Source organism: Rattus norvegicus, chromosome 13, assembly GCF_036323735.1.
Source record: "Rattus norvegicus strain BN/NHsdMcwi chromosome 13, GRCr8, whole genome shotgun sequence".
Taxonomy (NCBI): domain Eukaryota; kingdom Metazoa; phylum Chordata; class Mammalia; order Rodentia; family Muridae; genus Rattus; species Rattus norvegicus.
The window spans coordinates 73,082,584-73,101,865 of NC_086031.1; the positions used below are offsets into that span (position 1 = coordinate 73,082,584).

The 19,282-nt window shown below is 40.8% G+C and overlaps 1 protein-coding gene across 5 annotated transcripts in view; it reads left to right on the plus strand.

Annotated features, from left to right (window-relative positions):
* Positions 1-19,282, plus strand: part of Astn1 (astrotactin 1) — a 318,149-nt gene that overhangs the window by 11,830 nt on the left and 287,037 nt on the right. The window contains exon 1 of one of the 5 annotated variants that reach the window (XM_039090770.2): positions 2,167-3,708. The exons of the other annotated variants lie outside the window; for them this stretch is intronic. The gene's annotated coding sequence lies outside the window, so the exon portion shown is untranslated. Of the gene's footprint in view, positions 1-2,166; positions 3,709-19,282 lie in introns of those variants that run through there. 5 annotated transcript variants of the gene reach the window in all.

The window sequence follows — 19,282 nt, forward strand, 5'->3', positions numbered from 1 at the left end:
TTTAAACAACTTTGAAATGATCTATGATGTCTAAATCATTACCTGGAGATGGGATGATTATAATGACCAAGTTGTGAATTAGTGACTTTGTTAGTGAGATAATGAACATAAGTGGAAGATAACAGTCAAAGGATGCTGGGATGTGTGAGCAGGTCATAGTACTTCTTCGTTTGGGTGAGAAATAATGAGCTATAGCTTAAGGAACAAGTAATAGAAGGGGTAAATAAAAAAATAGGTCAAAGGATGTAAATAAATACTTAAGTAATGTTTTGGTGCCATCTCTAAAAATGGCAACACATAGTTGAAGGGACATGAGATTAAGCGTGTGCATCCTAGCAGTAGGTACTGAAATCTTTTTTTAACTCTTTGTAGATTGCAGGAATAATTGACACACAATCTAGCTTCCCTGAGACTCTATTTGCTCTGCACTCTGTATGCACAGGCATCTAGTGGCACCCTGCAAGTCTGCACACTGTGGTCCTGACTGAGGCTTTGGGTCCCCCCGCTTTTCCCCGGAGAGCTGCTTTTTCTCTACATATAAACTCTCAGACTCGTTCTTTGTTTTCTCTTCCTCACTCTTTTTCTGTCTCTCCCTTTCTGTCTTTTCTATTTCCTGGGTAACTAATGTGGTGAATCTTGATTTTTAAATTGCCCTAGTCATTAAGCTTGAGAACTAGGACCTAATCAATGGTTTACTTCTTTGATGGGCTCAGAGTTTTCATGGATTATTGGGTGATGATGGATCTGTTAGAGTGTGCTTTAGTTGGAAGAAGTTGATTGGTACAGGAGCATGCCTTTCAGAGCTATATTTTGACCATTATTCTTTATTATTTCTTTCTCTTTGCTTTCTGGTCCACATGAAGTGAAGAGCTTTTCATCCACCATACCTTTTCTGTGGGATGTTTTTGCTTTGCCATAGTCCTAAAACAATGGAGTGATCACATACTAAAACCTCTGAAATTGTGACTGAAATAAGTCCCATTTCCACTTATTTCTCTCAAATACTTGTCACAGGACCCAAAGTATGACTAGCACAGTGGCTCCTTTATTCTAGCACTACAAAGGGGCATAATCTGATGGAGTGTCATGCCCACGGGACACTGCGCTCTAAGGCATTTCCCATGTCTCTGCGATAGATGGCTACTGTCTTTGCCATGCCACTGCAGATTCTATTGCGTGACTTCTCAGCATTAGAGCCATGTATGGGCTCCAAAAAGTTGACTAAATATAAACACACATGTAAATGTAAAACCTAGATATGGAGATACTCCTTAAGTAAGATTTTTAAATAGGCATTGTAAATGCGAAAAAAAACCCCACAAAACAAAAACAAAACAAACAAACAAACAAACAAACAAACAAAAAAACCAGGCTGTCTAAAAGCAACTAGATGGAGAAAGGCTTATGTCTCCCTCGAATGACAATCCTAGGGTTGGTCAGTGGTGAAGCTTGGCAGAATTCCTTGCTTTATTCAACTGTTTAGAGGCCTAAGATCCTTCCATCCCATTCGTCTGCTCTCCTTAAAGCCATTGTGCTCCTCTGTGTGGCAAAGCAGCTCACAAGGACGCAAGAACTTACTGAAAGGGGAAGGGCTGATGCTCAGAATAAGAATACGTTTTTTTTTTTTTAATTTAAGGAAAGGAAATTCCACACACATCCTTTACACTGCTGTATCATACCTGGAAATGCAATGCTAGCTAGGTGGTCACATACTAGATTTAATTTAAGAAAATGAAAGGTAAGAATACACACACACACACACACACACACACACACGCACACACACACACGTGAGCACACACACAACACACACAAACACACATATATACATACACACATACACTCATACACACACATACACACACACACACACACACACACACTACATATAAGGACACTTTCAAAATAAGCATCCCTTTGCTTATGGGACTCCTCTATCCTTGCAGAACAACATTTGCTTTGGGAAGTTTATCTCTTCAGTTCTGTCACTCTCTCCTTTCCTTCCTGTCCCATTTATTAGTGTCCCAGCTACTCAGCAGTGATTGTGTTTGGCACTGGCCCTGTTTTTCTTTCAACCTGTCTCCTGCCTTTATACAAGCCTATTAACTGTGTTGACCCAGGTTAACAAGTGTTCCCTGAAAGGACAGGTGGTAAATATTTTCAATCTTTAGCCACTTGTTCTCTATAACTACTCAATAGATGGTTATAGTGAGAAGGCGCCCACAGATACCGGGTAAATATAATAGGTGAATGTATCACTGTAGCTATGTTCTGTTAAATTTTTATTTAGAGAAACCAGCAAGTGACCTGCACATTATAGCTGACCAGCCTTTCATATAGACAGTAATCTAATATCCTGCTAAATAATTACTTGGACACCCCCGCCACATGCACACACACAATTCCACCTTCAAAATTGCATTTTGTGCACATGTGACTGTGGTCACACTCTGCTGATTCCCTAAATGTGTCCAACTCTGATATTGTCCCTTCCTGTCACAGTTTCTATTTCCAGCTTCCCTCATGCTCTCTTCCATTATGCCCCTCATTTGGTTCTTGGGAATTCTTCAGTTCGCTGGTCACCTTGTGTTCTCCGTGTGTATTAGAGCACTCTGACGCCATCCATTCCCTAATATGCATTATCGCTATAGTCAATTACACTGTTATAGTCAATTACAAATGAGCAGATGAGTATTGTCTCCCAAAATCTATGTGCTTTTTCTCCCAGGTCTGGGGCAGACTCTAAGCTTTGTACATAAATGCTCTTTCTTGTATGGACTTGAGGCTCTATAATTTTCAGAGTTATGATCTTGATTTCTTCCTGAAAATTGTTTATTAATTTTGTACTGACCTTGTGAACTTCCCCTCCCATTTCCCTAGGTGACTATTTCAGACTTTTGCTAAAATGGTTAAGCTCTCAATTTAATTCCTGCATATTTACACTTGACATGATCTTGTCTCATAGGCTACCTGAAGTTTTGAGGTTATTAGGCACAAATGGCCTCTGATTTCTCCACAACTCCAATCTCACACTGCACAAATTCTGCTTTCATTATGATCCCCATCCTAATTTCTAAGGCTTTCTGAATGGATATTGAATCCCAACTGTGACCCTTGGATCTGACAATATCATCAAAAATAATGTGTCACAGAAGGAAGAATTCCACTCATTCTGATGCCTCACTTTTTGCCTTCTTTCTCTTCTAGACTTTCACTCTTCTCTCTAGGTCTCTCCCTTCATCTTATAAACGTCCTTGAGTCTTTTTTCCTACCTGCCTGTGTGTGCTCCTGCCAGCTTCAGCTCCCTAAAGTTAACTACAACTTGCCCCTTCCAGCCTCAGCATAGTAGCCATTAACACTGTTGTTCTCCCTTGTTGAGGTGACGAGTGTGGGCTTCATTATCAGATTCGTAATAAGATAATTGCAACAGCTCCAGGCATCACGTCATGTGGGAAAATATCCAGAGGAGGAGACAGGATTGATTTTGATCTTTCCCTTGAAGAGAAGGAGGCCGTATTTTCTCTGCATGCCCTGGAAGCCATTCCTTTCCACTTCCTGGTCTGGTAAATAGAATAGAGCGCTGCCTGCACAACCTCAGATCAGTTTCTGTTCCGAATGATGCAGTAGCTGCTCAGTTCTGAAAAAAACAAAATCAGGATCTGTTGTGACTCTGAAATCAAACTCTGAGGCTCCTTGGACAGAGATCAGGTAAATGGGGGACCTCAACGTCATTTCTACAACTCTCTGCCTTCTACTTCAAGACAGTGACTGTATGTGTGCTTATGTGCATATGTGCATGTTGTGTGTATATATGTGTGTGTGTGCATTGTGCGTTATATGTGTATGTATACATATGTGTGTCATATATGTGTATTTATGTGTGTGCTGTGTATATGTGTGTATTGTATGTATTTGTGTGTGTATGTGCATATGTTTGTATGTGTTCTGTGTATAGTATATTTGTGCAGTTTGCATATGTATAGGTTGTATGTGTATTCATGTGTGATGTGTGCATATATTTGTATGCTTTATGTGTTTATTTGTGTGTCTATGTGTGTGTGTTGTGTATTTGTGTGTGTATGTATCTTAAGTACGACCTCTTTCTCAAATATTTCTGAATTCCTTGTTTTTCATAGCACTCCAGATACATTTCTTCAGTAATATTTTAATTCTGAAATCATCATTTTCTCCAATTGACCACTTCATGATTCTTAAAGGAAAATAGTTTCTTAGCCAAGCACAGTGGTTCCTTAGTACCAGTGCTACCCAGGCGGTTGATAGTCAGTTGCAGGCCACCTCTGGCTTCACAGAGAAATGCTGTTTCAAAACAAACATTCCAGAAAACATATTCTTTTTTTTTTAGTTTAATAGATATTAGATATTTTGTTTTCAATAATAACAAATCAGTACTTTTAATATTAAAACAGCTATATTTTTAAAAATGACAGAAAAGCCAAAGGTGGCATCTACAGGGAAGCCCATCCTCTCTGACACACGCACGCACTCACACACACACACACCTCTGACTGACTTCAGTCATGATGCCCAGCAGTTTCTAGTAACATGAGCATGCACACAGGCCAGAAGCAAGTACCAAAACTGCTTTAGAAATGACTGGCCAGCACAGTCCAGGTGTTAGAAAAAATACTCTGCTTGAGAAGAAAGGAAGTACAGTATGGAGTGCAAGAGAGAGGATCTCTCTCCAGCTGACCTAAAAGCTGAGGATGTGTTCAGGGCCCAGCATCAGTTAGATGGGTAAGTGTTAAGGAGCTAGGCAAGCCGGACATATGCTCATCACTAAGGTGGGCAAACCCTGGCCATTCCAGCCTCCAGCACCACAGCATCCAGCAGCATACTTATGTGGCCTGAAGTAGGGCATAGTTGGCACCTCTGACCTTGGTGCTGCTGATCTTCACCACACTAACTCCAGAGAGGCCTCATGTCCAGCTAATTGTTTCTCAAAGGAAGGATTGATTCTCAGGCTCCCAGAGGTCGATGTGATCCTTGCAGAAGCCTTTAAACTGAAATTGTTCCAGCATATTATTAAGATATCAGTGGCCTTTCTTTTCCTGAGTTGATATTTACATTGATTTAGGTGGTTGAAACTCCTGAGAAAAGCTGTAGATACTGTAACAGGAGTAAATATTACAGTCACATCAACTGTGGTAGCTGTCACTGTATTTTTTTTTTTTTAGCCATGCTCACAGGTTATTTTCACAGATGTCGTGTTTACTTAGGGATGCCTGAAGTGAAGCAGTACAAACAATTCGTTTCTTAGATATCGACCCTTGTCTACATGTCCGCCGCGAGTCTTCAAATGGGAAATGCACGTTAGCTCCAAGCTGCAGCGTGACTGAGTCACAGGCTAAAGTACCTGCTTTTGTCTCATTACAGTTTTTTATATGAAGGAAAAAATGGGCTGGAAAATTGTAGCTTTTTGAATGTATTTAGCAAAGCTTTTCTTCAAAATGGACAAAAAGGAGCTTAGTTAAATAGGAAAACTAACAGTTTTGTTGCCAATGCTCAGATTCAAGCTTTTAAGCGAACCGTTAGAATATTATAAAAACGTGTGAAGGCCCCAGAGCACCACAGTTTCCCAACACTAAACGACTTTTCTGATGAAACCAGGAATAATAGAGCGAGAGTTTGTGAACCTGGAGCATGAAGTGGGCTGACATTCAGACAATCTATATAGTAAGTATTTCTGCTCTTTTCTAAGTATTGCTTCAAAGGCATGCATGGACAGAGAAAGTATCTTCAGATTTCAAAATTAGCAGTGGATTTTTACATAAAACGTGTTCAGAAAGTTCAACTTCCAGTTTCTGCTCCCCCATAGTCTCTCACCATGAAGAAATTACCTTTTTTTTTTTTTTTTTTTTTTTACTTTTTGAGCTTTAATGTAGTACCGAGGAAAAATAAGCATTTATATCATTTCATATCTCTTCTGAGCAGCAATATCTTTATAAAATCCAACCAAAGTAACTTGGTTTTGTGTTCAGTGTAGAAGCCAAGATGAGAATCCATCTGACTCTTATTAAGACACCATTTAAAGATTGAAGAAAAATATGTATTTATGGATCTGTGTGTATGAGTGTGTGCATGCGGGTACCTGTGGAGGGCAGAAGAGGTGTCAGGTTCTTGCAGTTGTAGTTACAGTCAATGGTTGTGAGCTGTCTGATGTGGGTGCTGGGAATTGAATTCTAGTTTCCTTTCAGAGCTTTAGGAGTTCTTAATGACTGAGCCCTCTCCAGTTCCTAAGACAGCACTTAAGAGCTTTGCAAAAAATATGTTAGAAACTGCTATTTTAACTAGGCTTTGTTTTATAAATGTAATTATCTTTCACAGAATCCATGGGTAATGTTGCATGTAGCAGAATCACTATTATTTTTAAATGGAACAGTAAATATTTTAACTTCTCTCCGTTCTGACTTCGGATACGGTACACTTTGGTAGATACGGTCCACAGGAACAGACACTCACTATGGGCTCTGTAAGATTTGAACTGAAAAAGGTTGTAGGACTAAGAATGTGAGAACTACTGACCCAGTTAAAAAAGGATCTCAGCTGGGACGGACCTTGGTGCTCCAGAAAGCAGCCACTGCTTTTCATGTGGATGCTATAGGTCTTGGCTTATGTTTCCCATGCCACACTTGCCATTGGCACATGAGTGTGTATATCTGCATTTCCTAGTCTCTGAGCCTACTGTTGATGTCCGATTAATATACAGAATCTGGTCAATAGACAGAGAATTGACTGAGTGACTGACTGACTGACTGACTGACTGACTGACTGAATGAGCATCCATGATTTCACTGTACTTCAGATTCTGATCCTTTATTATTATTACTGAAGTATAATGAGTTTTCTGTGATTTAAGAGCAGGGCTTCATGTCCACAATAACTTCTAATGGCTAGATTTGCCCGGCTTAGCTTAACCTCCTTTAGCCGCATGAGAATGTCTGTGGGTCAGGAATGGAAGGCGGGTGATCGAGAGTCTCAGTCTCTAGGAACTTAAAGGGGCTTTCAGAGGTGCTTTTATTTAGCCACTGTCTTTGGGACTTTGGGCATATGCTGAGCCTGGAAGGCACACTGTTATGGTTACCTAAAGGTCACCAGGGAGAGCAATAGAGAGACTGACATTTAAAGCAGCTTTGGCTTATTTCCCTGGGGCCTTGCTATTAAAGGAGGTGGTGATGATTATTGTTCTAGAGCTACTGGAAGAGTTTGAGCTATGATAGGAGAAGCACTCAGAATCCCAGGCATTTGTACCTTCGTTGATCACCAGAGGAACAGAGGGAGAACAGATTCTTCCAGGGCTAAATGTTAGACAATCTAGAGTAATCTGGCTTTTAAGTGTCAGCCCAGAGCTGGCAATCCTGAGGATTGGGCACTTAGAGACCTAGGAATTTAAAGAGGTAATGAGTAATGGAAAGCTTCCCCATCCCACCGGCTCTCCTGGGATGGGTGGGAAAGGCGTTACTTGCACATTCGCTGTCCATGAGACCCTCAGGTGCAGTGGCGTGGCCTTTGGACTACTTTTCTGGTCTGAACCATTTCTCTGGGAAGGGGCTGAAATCCCCATGTATGCAGTGAGCTATTACTCTACCTTTCCCAACATTTAAAGACTGTCTCTTCTTGACTAGGGAATGGAGTCTAGTAAACTGAGCCAGCTCTAAGGTAACACCAAATTGCAGAGCTCCATTTCCTCTTAGTCTTTAAACTTGTTTCTGAGCCAGTCTTGTGTATTCAGGTAACTTGGCATAGAGATCACATTCCAGTATTTCCTATGATGTCATCAACCCATGGTAAAAACTGAGAATATAGTACCATATCATAATAAGCCTATTTTTCCGTGGGGACTTGATAAAGTTCTAAATAAGCTGTGTAGTAAATGAATGGGACATTTTTTTTACCTGTTTGAATCTGTCCACTACTGAGATTGACTCATAGCTGTATCGTGTTAGTTTAAAATGACATTAGGCTTTCAAAAAGCTGCAAAACACTATTGAGCATCCCTAGTTGTACGCGTGTGTCTTTCTCCATCTTACCCTCTATAACTCTGTCTAGTTATTTTATTATACTAAAACCAAGTTAACCTGGGTATGAGAATACTTTAAATGGCACTTGGAGCATCTTTTTAAAACATAGAACACTTATATATTAGAAAGCAAGTGTTAGAAAACCCATAGGCCTGGTTACTGGGAGACTGTAAGAATTCTAACACTTGTGAGGCTGAGACCAAAGGATGGTTTCTATGAAGCCAACCCAGACCATATAATAAGGACCTCTACTCCAACTGAATAGCCATCTGAAACTTATCATTTCACTGATGTGTGTGTGTGTGTGTGTGTGTGTGTGTGACTAGAATTTAAGATAAAAATTAACTAAAATATTTTAAGAAAAATGACTCATACTTAATATGACTAAATAAAATTATGAAAGTATCATTTGAACAGCTGGTATTTTGTATTAAAAGAAATGCATACTTTAGATATTTGTAGAATCGACTTTCTAGCTAACTCCTTTCTACCTTGGAAGTGGCTTCTACGATGGATGCTCCCAGGATGACTTCCCAGAACAGGCCTTTTCCTTCAGGGTACCACTTCTAAGTGATTTGCATTCTCCATCCTTTAGGCAGATAGTGGTCAAGCCTAGAATAATGTCCCTGCACACAGCCATTGCAAATCTGAGTTCCCCGTAATTCTCATATTACAATGTAGATTGATGATTATGGTGCTGATGATGGAAGTTAATGTTCTTCCAAAGACTGGACATTGACAACAACTTGGAAATGTTCACACTAGAGGGAGATTCGAGAGGGAAATGTAAATTATCCGGTTAATGGATTTTCCCCAATATAAATGCAAAAACTGCTTTAGTCTCCAGGTCACCATGTAAATCACGCTGCTGCATGGCAGTTTTACACCCTCAGAGTTCTGTGCAGAGATGATTACTAAGAACACTGGAGCAGGATAACTATGAGAGAGCCTTAGATACCCACAGGGGCATGCAGAAGGCTGGGAGGACTCCTGTGTCAGTTGGAAGGGAATTTGCTGACATCTGTCTTCTGAAGTTCAGTGTTTTCTGTTCCCTTGGGTATCTAAATCACTTTAAATAATTTGGAGCTCAGCCAGGTGAAGTTCTCATGCCTCAGAAACCTTGATTCACTGTGTGTGTCCTCGCTGTTAGTGAATGTGAGCTTGGTGAGACAAAGGGCTCCAATCATGGTTACTCCGGTCTGATTGTCTCTAGAGAAGCCAAAACCTTCCTAGATTAAATAATGACTTCCAGATAGAGCAAGAAATGATTTTGGTATTGTGGGGTCTGCTACGGGGATTATTTTTCTCCTCTCTCCTTGGTGAATTCACTGTGCAAGACAGACTAATGGCAATCCTCCTCCCCCACTGCCTCCCAAACGCTGGGATTACAGGCACGAACCATCACTCACAGCTCTTTTAATTTTTTTGTTTCTTAACCAGCCTTGGTTAATGAAAGTCCACTCAATTTTCAGATCCTCTTGGGTTTTTCATTGAATTTTTGTACAGAATCTTAATTGTGAAGTGTGACAGTGATGTAGGAGGGGACCTTGAAACAGTAGCTACAATCTGCCAGTCTTCTCATGTTTCTTGCTTCTAGTGCCTGGATGTCTAGACCAAGCCACATCGTCTAGTGTTCTGAATCACTTTGCTTAAGCTTTGAGGCGCCCTGGAGTAACAGGATAAAGTTAAGTTTGCTCTGTGTCTGTGGCCTTCACATCTGGGCTTTAGTCAATCTCAGATAGAAAGCATATTCACACACACACACACACACACACACACCCCTATACAAAGCATGTCTATAGTCCTTGAACAATATGATATAACAGGTATTTTAATATTACTTGTATTGTTTTAGGCATCATAAGTAATCAACGATAATTTGAAGTTTATAGGAGGGAATGGGCAGGCTATATACACAAACATTTTGCCACTTTCAAAAGGAACTTGACCAACTTTATTTAGACTCTTGAGCAACCATATACAGTTTTATAACCATCAGACGTATAAACTATAGTTAACTTGGTTTTCTACACTGGCTTTGACTTGTTTATTTTTTTTTACTATTCTATTTGTTGGATTTGCATATCATGTAAAAACTGCTAGTACCACAGGCATATTCTTAAGATACCTAATAGCAAAAATACGATAGCAATTTGATTATCAAGCTACATGCCGACCATCTTGTGTAGGATTTGAAAATTTGCTGGCAATTTGCAATTATTATTTTTATTGCCTCAAAGAACACTAAGCACAGAATAAATATGACCAAAGGAGCCATCTTAGCGGATGTCTACACAGCCATTATAGCTAGGATCCATGGTACAATGTTAATAGCATTTTCTTATATTCTGGTAGGACCGATGCTCACTGTATGTATGAGGAGAATTTATTCATGTAGAACGAGAAGGTAGGATGTATAGGTAGTACTACATTTCATGTGGACTTTAATCTGACACCTAACTACCCTGTTGGCAATTTTTTCCTTTTTTTATTGGATATTTTTTATTTCCATTTCAAATGTTATCCCCTTTCCTGGTTTCCTGTCCATAAGGCCCCTCCCCCTTCTTCTATGACGGTGCTCCCCCACCCATCCACATGTGAGAAAGTGTAGCAAGTAGTTATGCCTTGTTTCTTGTGTCAAGGTGCCATTTACAAAAATATTTATTGTTGAGATCAAATGTACCTAATGAGTGTCATTTTTCTCTTCTAGCCACTTTAGAACCAATGAAAAGACAGTGACATGAGCCAGCAGGTCGAAATGACCACACCACATTTATCTGATAAAGCTAGGAAACAGGGGTTGGATATGGTCAAAGACTTACTGAACATTTTGTCAAAATGAAATTTACCTCTATACATGCCAGGTCTTCTTAGAAACAGAGCTGGTGCTAACCCTCTACAAAGCAGAACACAGAGGTATGTCTAATCAGAGTGCAGAAACCAAGACTATAGAGAGGAAGCAGAGGGGCACGGCCTTGATTGAGTCATCTTTTTTCATAGCCACCAGTCAGACATGTTTGTCTTCTTCCCACAATGAGTGCCTAAGTAGAGAGGTCATTGGTGATACTGAGATTTTCATGCATGAAAACATGAAGCCAGAGTAAGGAAGGTTCTACATAGGCTCAGTGCTACTGGCTGCATGTACAGGGTCGTCTCCATTACTTATGCAATCACTACCACAATATTGGGAAGTGTTTTTTGTTACTGTATAAATTAAGGCTCATACGGTAAGAACATGGAGCTAAATAGTGAACAAAACTCAATGGTAACTTCTGTGTGACTGACTCCCAAGCCTCTGATGTTCAGAGAACATTATGAGATCCTACATGTCTCAGGATTATTAGTCCTTATTTCCCCTTTCCGTGTGCCTGGATGTAATTCTCCATCTTTCTCTGTCTAGCCATCTTCTTAACAGAAGACCGATCTTGGCTTAGATGAAATAACTCTCGAGGGATAGACTGTAAATTAAGTAACATACAGTACCGTACCCAAGTGAATGCAAATGTGGATGAAGAATAAGTACTTACCGTGTTACAACAGTGTGTGCTCAGGATTTTGTCCAGACTCTTTTTATCCGTGATCTGACATATGCTAGGTGAAAGATTAGCTTTATTTTCCAAAAAGTAGTAAATCGGGTCATGTTATAGTTAGATTATTTCATCTGTTTATATATCCATAAAACATACATTTTTTACTGTATGCCAGAAAAGTCAGAGATAAATTAGGGGCAGATGATAATGGTCCTGCATATATCCATAAATGGAACTCAACAAGATTATAACATCTGGGAAGCCATAATGGTTTTCAAGAAGAGCCAATTTTAGTCAGTATAACATTGTTTTTATGAAAGTGTGTTTACTTTAGCAGTACTGTGATGATAGACTCCATTCATTCATTCATTCATTCATTCATTCATTCATCCATTTACATATTCTTATATACATTTGATTCTCTGGCTCAGGTGTGATATGTCCATATTTTAATATTCTCCTTGGAGTTGATTGGACACATTTTTGAGGTCGAAGTGGTGGTATTTGGGGGTTGTTTTCACTCATTTGATAATAAAAGGACTTATAAAGATAGTAATTGTATTAGATAAATCCTGAAGTCCGGCAGAATTTTATACTTGATCCTAGTAGACTTCACTAGTTCTAGTGCTCTCAGTCACCACCACAGATCTCTGCTGAATGACTCTGGTACCCAAGACCTCTGTGATTTGAGCTCAAGCTTCTGCTCAGGACCTGTCTGTTCTAGTCCTGATTTACTTCTCACCTCACCATTCCTTCTGGATCCTTCGAAGGACACAGAGAGTCCTTCTCTCCCAGGATGTCCCTTTCACCATAACTTCCCTATCTTGTCTAGGTATTTGGTATCCTGAAATCCCACAGTTCTTCTTGACTTTGCATAGTTTTACAAAACTTAGGTATTCGTTTTGATCCAAACAACATGCTTGTGTACGGTGGATATTGTATCTTATGTATTTTTTTAAAGAACTCACTCCTGTTAGCACCTAGAACAATATTATGCTCATCCCAGAAACTAAAGGGATAATCACAGAATAAATGAATGGGATCCACAACACCCTGAGCTCTGTCCTGCTAACTTGAACTGGAAATGTTTTTCTCAGCAGACTGCTCTTTCCTTCCTTGCTTTTTGGTGTAGCTGGGCGGAAAGAAGGGCTTTAGTGTCAGAGGATCCAGAATTTATTTTAAGCAGTCAAGGCCAACCAACTTCCCTGCAACGTGCTCTAACTTGAGTTGCTTCTTCTGTAGAGGAGAGATAGCACTTTGCCCATAAGACTGCAGGAAGTTGGTGTCTTTGCAGGAAGTTGGCACAGAGCTTAGCAGAAGGAACATGTTCCTTCTTGCTCCTCTCTTGGCCTCCACCCAGGCCTTTCCTCTGTCTCTTCACTGGTAGTTCCCAAGTGCCCTTTCCTTTACAGTTCAGTGATATCCTGATTAATGAAGGCTTTCTAAGGAAGTCCAGCTTAATGCAAACAAACTCACAAAAACCCCATCTAAATCTCGTGAAGCAGAGCTGTCCGGGTGCATTAGCATGACAAAAACTGCCTCAGGACACAGCTATTTGTCCCAGTCCAGTTGAAGGTGGAGCCATGTTGGCTCAGCAAAAATGACCAACTGTTCTAAATATATCTGGGGCTTGCAGCCTCTTCCCTCTGTGGACCTGCCTTTTCATCGACTTGCCTCAGCAACCAGAGATTCCTCAATGGCTTCTCCTCCACCCTCAATGCAAAAGCTGGAAGATCTCGTCTCATTAATGCTCTTCCTCGCGGACTGTAGTTGAATGTGAATAAGCTTTAGCTCGCACAGTACCCACCAGCAGTTATATTTTAAGCCTTTTATTTCTGTGGTGAAATAAGATTTATCCTGTGATAAGTGATATCAGCATAGGAGGCAAAGAGATTTGATTAGGCAGGGAAATTCTACAGTTCCAACCTGCTCGATCCAAAGCTGACCTTGAATGGAAGCCAGATTTATTTAGCCTTTTTAGGGTGAGAGGGTATATTAGCTCAGACGGGCCATCTCTCTCTTCTTAATGACTGGATTCCTTTCTCCCCTGGGAATTGTTGATCTGGGCTTTGTTTTAGTGGCTGAGGAGGTGAAATGACTACTCCGTCATCAGTAGCACCTTGCAGCCTTTGGAGGACTCTGTTCTTGTCATTGGTACCTGAAAGCATCTTCTTCCTCCCTTGAGTGCTGGTTTCTTAACCTCATTCTAAATTTTATCCTCATCACTTTCTATTCTCAGACCCATAGATACATGCTTTATGTTTTCCAATATACTAGATGCTATTTTTGTTAACATTTCATTTATAGGCTTTCTATTCTGTAAAATCACCATAAATCACAGAAGACAGAAAGGCATTTTGGAGAGAGCATTAGAGTAAGATGTAGGAGACCCAGGTTCAGTTTGACTGCACAGCAATCGTTGGTCCTAAATGTCTTCTAAGCATAGGTTTGGGTGTCAGCCATCCAAAGGTAAACCAAAGCCTTCATTGACCTTGAGGATTTGTGTTTCAGTTCTGACTCAGAATGATTGTGACTTCTCATGCTGGCTGTGCTTGCGGACTCACCTCTAGGAATTAGCTCTTCAAAGTAACATTTTCCTTCTGTAGTAACCATAGGAGCATGGGCTATTCTTGAATATTTTTTCTCTCTTGACTCGCACATCACTTCATCTTAGTTTGCCCTGTCGATGGCTGACAAGAAGCCTGTGATGAGGACCTATGTGCTTTGCTCTTGGTTTCTCCTCCTTGTGATCATGGTTCTGCCAGTTCTGCCTTGAACCTGCCTTCTTTCCTCACCAGTCCTTTGACTACAGAGACTTTCCGTTCCTCTTTGTTCTTTTCACCAGTCCTTGCAATTGCTCAGTCCTTGTATTATGGAACCAAATCATTATTAGCTCCAGAACCGGAGCCCAGATCAACTAGTCCCAGGAATGGAAGATATCCAGCCCATACTATCCAAGTTGCCCAAAGCAATGCTTTCTAACTTGGGGAGCAGGGGGCAGGGTAGAAATAGTGGACAAGGGTGAATATTTTTTACCACCCATTTTGCAGGCAAAGAATGTTTAGACTCCAATTAGTGGTTCTCAGCAACCAATGTTTTTCATACCAACATTTTCATAACAACAACCAAACATTTTTCATACCTTCAAGTAGAAACCTAAATGCACATATCTTTGCTCACAGAATGCAGCATAGTATTGCATGCACAGCAAAGGAAGGTGTTATTTATTATTGTTTGAAAAAGGGTAGGTGAAAATAGCAATCATGATCCAGAACGGGATTTGGTCATATTGACACCTCATACAGGCAAAGCCAAGAAAATGGAGAAAGAGGTCTGACCAAATCTACGTCAGACTAACTGATATGATACTTTGATACAGAGATTATTCTACAGGGATATTAGTCAAATGTCATAAAAACTTAGGACCTGGAAGTTATCCAGTTCTGCTAAATTCAAGAATAGGTTGTTCCACAAAAGCAAAGCCACGAAGACTCTAGCAATGACTCTTGAGGTCTTGCATGAGGGAGTAGTGCCTGGAGACAAGACGGAATAGGTCGTGAAAGAAGACAGAACTGAATTTGGTGACAAACTTCAGATGTCGCATCTTATCAGTGGCAATGGAATGCTTTCTTCAGAAGTCACCAAGTCTCACACTCATTTTGGTTTCTTCTATAATTCTCAAGCTAGAGCTGGCAATTCACCATAAACCTTGGATGGGATATTCTAGAACAATGCTTGCAAAAACTTTAGTGTTCTATGAGTCACCTGGAGATACTGTGGAAGGAAGTAGACTCTTTTTAGATACTTATAGGTGGGGGAACCAAGATATAACAGTTCTGACAAGCTGTAGGTGGTATCTATGCCCTTGGGCCATGAGCATACCTTAAATGACAATGGTTTTAAATGTTTAAGATGGAAAGCATTTTTTTATTAATTTTTTATTAACTTGAGTATTTCTTATTTACATTTCGAGTGTTATTCTCTTTCCCGGTTTCCGGGCCAACATCCCCCTAGTCCCTCCCTTTCCCCTTCTTTATGGGTGTTCCCCTCCCCATCCTACCCCCATTGCCGCCCACCCCCCAACAATCACGTTCACTGGGGGTTCAGTCTTAGCAGGACCAAGGGCTTCCCCTTCTACTGGTGCTCTTACTAGGCTATTCATTGCTACCTATGAGGTCAGAGTCCAGGGTCAGTCCATGTATAGTCTTTAGGTAGTGGCTTAGTCCCTGGAAGCTCTGGTTGCTTGGCATTGTTGTTCATATGGGGTCTCAAGCCCCTTCAAGCTCTGATGGAAAATATTTTTAAGGTCATTTAGACCAAGTCCATATTTCACAAAAGATAAAAGGATACCTGGCTGCAGTCACAGGTAGATTGTGGTGAATTGAGAGCCAGGGTTGGTTTATTCTCTCGACATCTATCTGCCCTCCTCAGTACACCTCCATGTTGCTCCATGGCTTTGGGTAATTCACACCAGTGTAGCTTTCTCCTTTTCAAAGTAAATAGACTCTAGTGCTTGTATACATTTTATCTGGGACAGGCCCATTCCTCAGAGCTCCTGTCATTGGAACAGCAGTAGCTACTGTACCACAGGGTTCATTGCTATGTGATGCCTTTAAGGGATAAACTTGAGTAGTACCTGAGGCAAGGCTGGGTGGACCAAAGGCTGCTGGGATACTGGTAAGATAATCAGGTGTCATCTTTGTTTGATGAATGAACCCCTTTGAATGAGTCTCTGAACTTGGTCACAAATGAATCCCAACATCCTGCTTAGGGCTACTCTTGATGGAAGAGGATGCACAGCGTTAATGGGAACTGGCATTGCTGAGAAACAAGGCAACAAAAGTAGTATCCTACAGCAGCAAACACATCTATCTGCCTCCCATCACCCTATGTGAACAAAAGTTCTTAGAATCCCAAGCATGTCACTTCTTTAATATTGCATTTGAAGACTGGAAGGAAAGGACGGAAGGAGAAGAGGCCTGGGTCTTCATTGTGTCAGCCTCTTAATGATGCATCTGCTTCCATGACCTCTTATTTCGCATCAGGATATTGTTATAACCAACTTCCTATAGGATGGTTATTGCATTCTTACCACTTTTTTGCATTCTCTAGCAACATTCAGCAAGGTTATTTTTAAAACGTAGTGGTGTGTGTGTGTGGGAAATCAATATTTTAAGCCATAAAGACTCATTGTTTTTCACTGGAGTTTTCTTTGAAGATTTGTGCAGTCCTGAGACAATAAATTTCCTTCATGTCCCTTTAAAGCATTAAATTGGATACCTCCTCTCATTGTCCTTTGAAAAGTGGTAAGAGAGAAAAAGCACTTTAGTGTTTGCCAGAGTCACTCCTGTGTGTGTGGCAGTGGGGGTGAGGTGGGGGTGCCGTTGGCTCATAGCAAGTACAAAGAACCAGACCCCTCGTGATTCCTCACCACTGAGGGGACGTCGATTCCAGTAGTATATTAGGCAGAGCTCCAGGGGTGGGAGACCAGTATGCTCTAACAAGATCAGGGCTGGGAGAGCTGATTAGGCCCCTGTGATGGAGCAGGAGTGGATAATGAGTGGTGCAGAGGTCAGCTAGGTGCTGCTTCTTTGTGGGCCTGTTTCAGAAGCAAGAAGGCACTCAGTGGAATGAAAATGTAACCCACTTAGTGTTGATGAAATGACATTCTTAAGGTTTGCAATCCATTACTAATCTGTGTAGCTCAGGCTCCTTGGAAACACAGAGGCCAGCTGCGTACAAGGCATGATGAATTCTGCAGGTGTTAGCACAACAGATTGCAACTTGAGGGATCCAGAGATCCATGCCCTCTTCCTTGCCACTGTTCTGTAAACTAAATACTTGTATGCAGCACACACTCCTTGAGCAACTAATATGCACAAGCTATGGACCTAGGTACAGGGGTGTTATCTCCTTGACATCTGATGCAAACATTAGCGAAGTAAATCAGAGTATGAGTGAGCATAAGAGTCAAGGCAAGTGACACCTGCTCCTTCTTCTCAGAGAGCTTTCTTAAGTATAGTCTGCACCAATTTAGATGTGTTTATGAATGTCACTTTTTTTATCATCTTCAAAAATATAAAAAGAGCCAGACTTTTAGAAGAATAACCCATGAACTCAGCCATTCCCACCCTTTCTAATCTATTTGTACATAAATAGAAATGCTTACCTGTAAGTTACTGGTAGATGTTTAAGTGGAAAATCATTTTATTAGCTGGGTGGTTGGGAACATAATAGCTCTAGTCTTTGATCTGGTGGTATTAAATGTGCAAGCATTATTAGTGAAAAGATTTAGCCCCATCCCTGGCCTGTCATTATGTTCTGGACATTTTATTCCATCACTAGATGTAGAGATGAAAGTGAGATATAGGAATGCCATTCAAGCCCACCTAGCACAAAGACTTTGCATGTTAAAAAAATGATTCCGACCTTTGAAAAAATAAAATCTTCCATTTTCTAAAGTGATATGATGCGTGGAAAGAGAAAAGCTTGGGCAGTGTGGTGGTGTGAATATGCCATGCCCATGAGAAGTGGCATTATTAGGAGGTATGGTCTGTTGGAGTAGGTGTGGCCTTGTTGGAGGAAGTGCATCACTGTGGGGATGGCTTTGAAGCTCTGCCCAGTGTGGAAGAATTAGTTTCTTCTAGATGCTGTCAGATCAAGAAGCAGAACTCACAGCTCCTTCTCTAGTATCTTGTCTGCCTGGACACTGTCATTGATGATAATGGACTGAATCTCTGCAACCGTAAGCCAGCCCCAATGAAATGTTTGCCTTTGTAAGAGTTGCTTGGATCATGGCATCTCTTCACATCAGTAAAACCCAAACTAAAACAGGCAGGGTGTCCAGACAGAACTTTCTTTTGAATTCCATCATGAGTGAGTGTTACCGATTTGAGCTCAATTTTGGTTTTGACCACTGAGAATTGAGAAAGAACATCCATAAAATCATTGCTTAATATTCCTTCTTATTCTTACTCTTATTCTTATTCTTAGGTTACCGCTTACTGACATTTTTGCAGAAACTTTAGTTGGACAAGATCCACTAAGATAAGTTCTAGCATCTGAGTGAGACTCTGGGGTGTTCGAACCACTCCAAATGTTGTCTTTAAAAGGCTAGCTGAAAGTGCTTCTCCTGGAAAAGATTACCTAAGTGAGGCCCTCCAGAAAGAGAGAGTCCCAGCTTAGGAATATCCTCCTCTTCTTTTTTACCCTCTTCTCACTCTGGATACGAATATCCATTAACATCCATGATTCTGCTTGGGATCTACATGAGCAAATGTGTGAATCCAGGTCTTCTTGGATGAACACCTCTGTTAGCTTCACACCTGCTAACAGACACTTCTGCTAGGAGAGTTGTAGAGCACGGTCCAAGGCAGGTGGCCGTGCAGAGGATTACAGGTGCTTGCATAGACTAGGTAGTTTACAGAGGATTGTAGGTGTTTCCTTTGAGTCAGGGTCTTTAGAGACATTACAGGCTAGGGCCAAGCATGTGCCCAAGCCTTGGTGGATTTAGGAATAGTGTTTCCACATTACCATTGGGGTGATATGCCAAAACTGTCATCTCAGTGCCCAAACAAGAGACTGATACTGACCTACTAATAATTTCTCTCCTGAAGTGTAGGCTTAGGAGATATTGGGGTCAGCATAAAATGTGCAATGGTCAACAAGATGATCATAGTGCCATATCAGTGAAGCTACTGGATAGGGGAAACC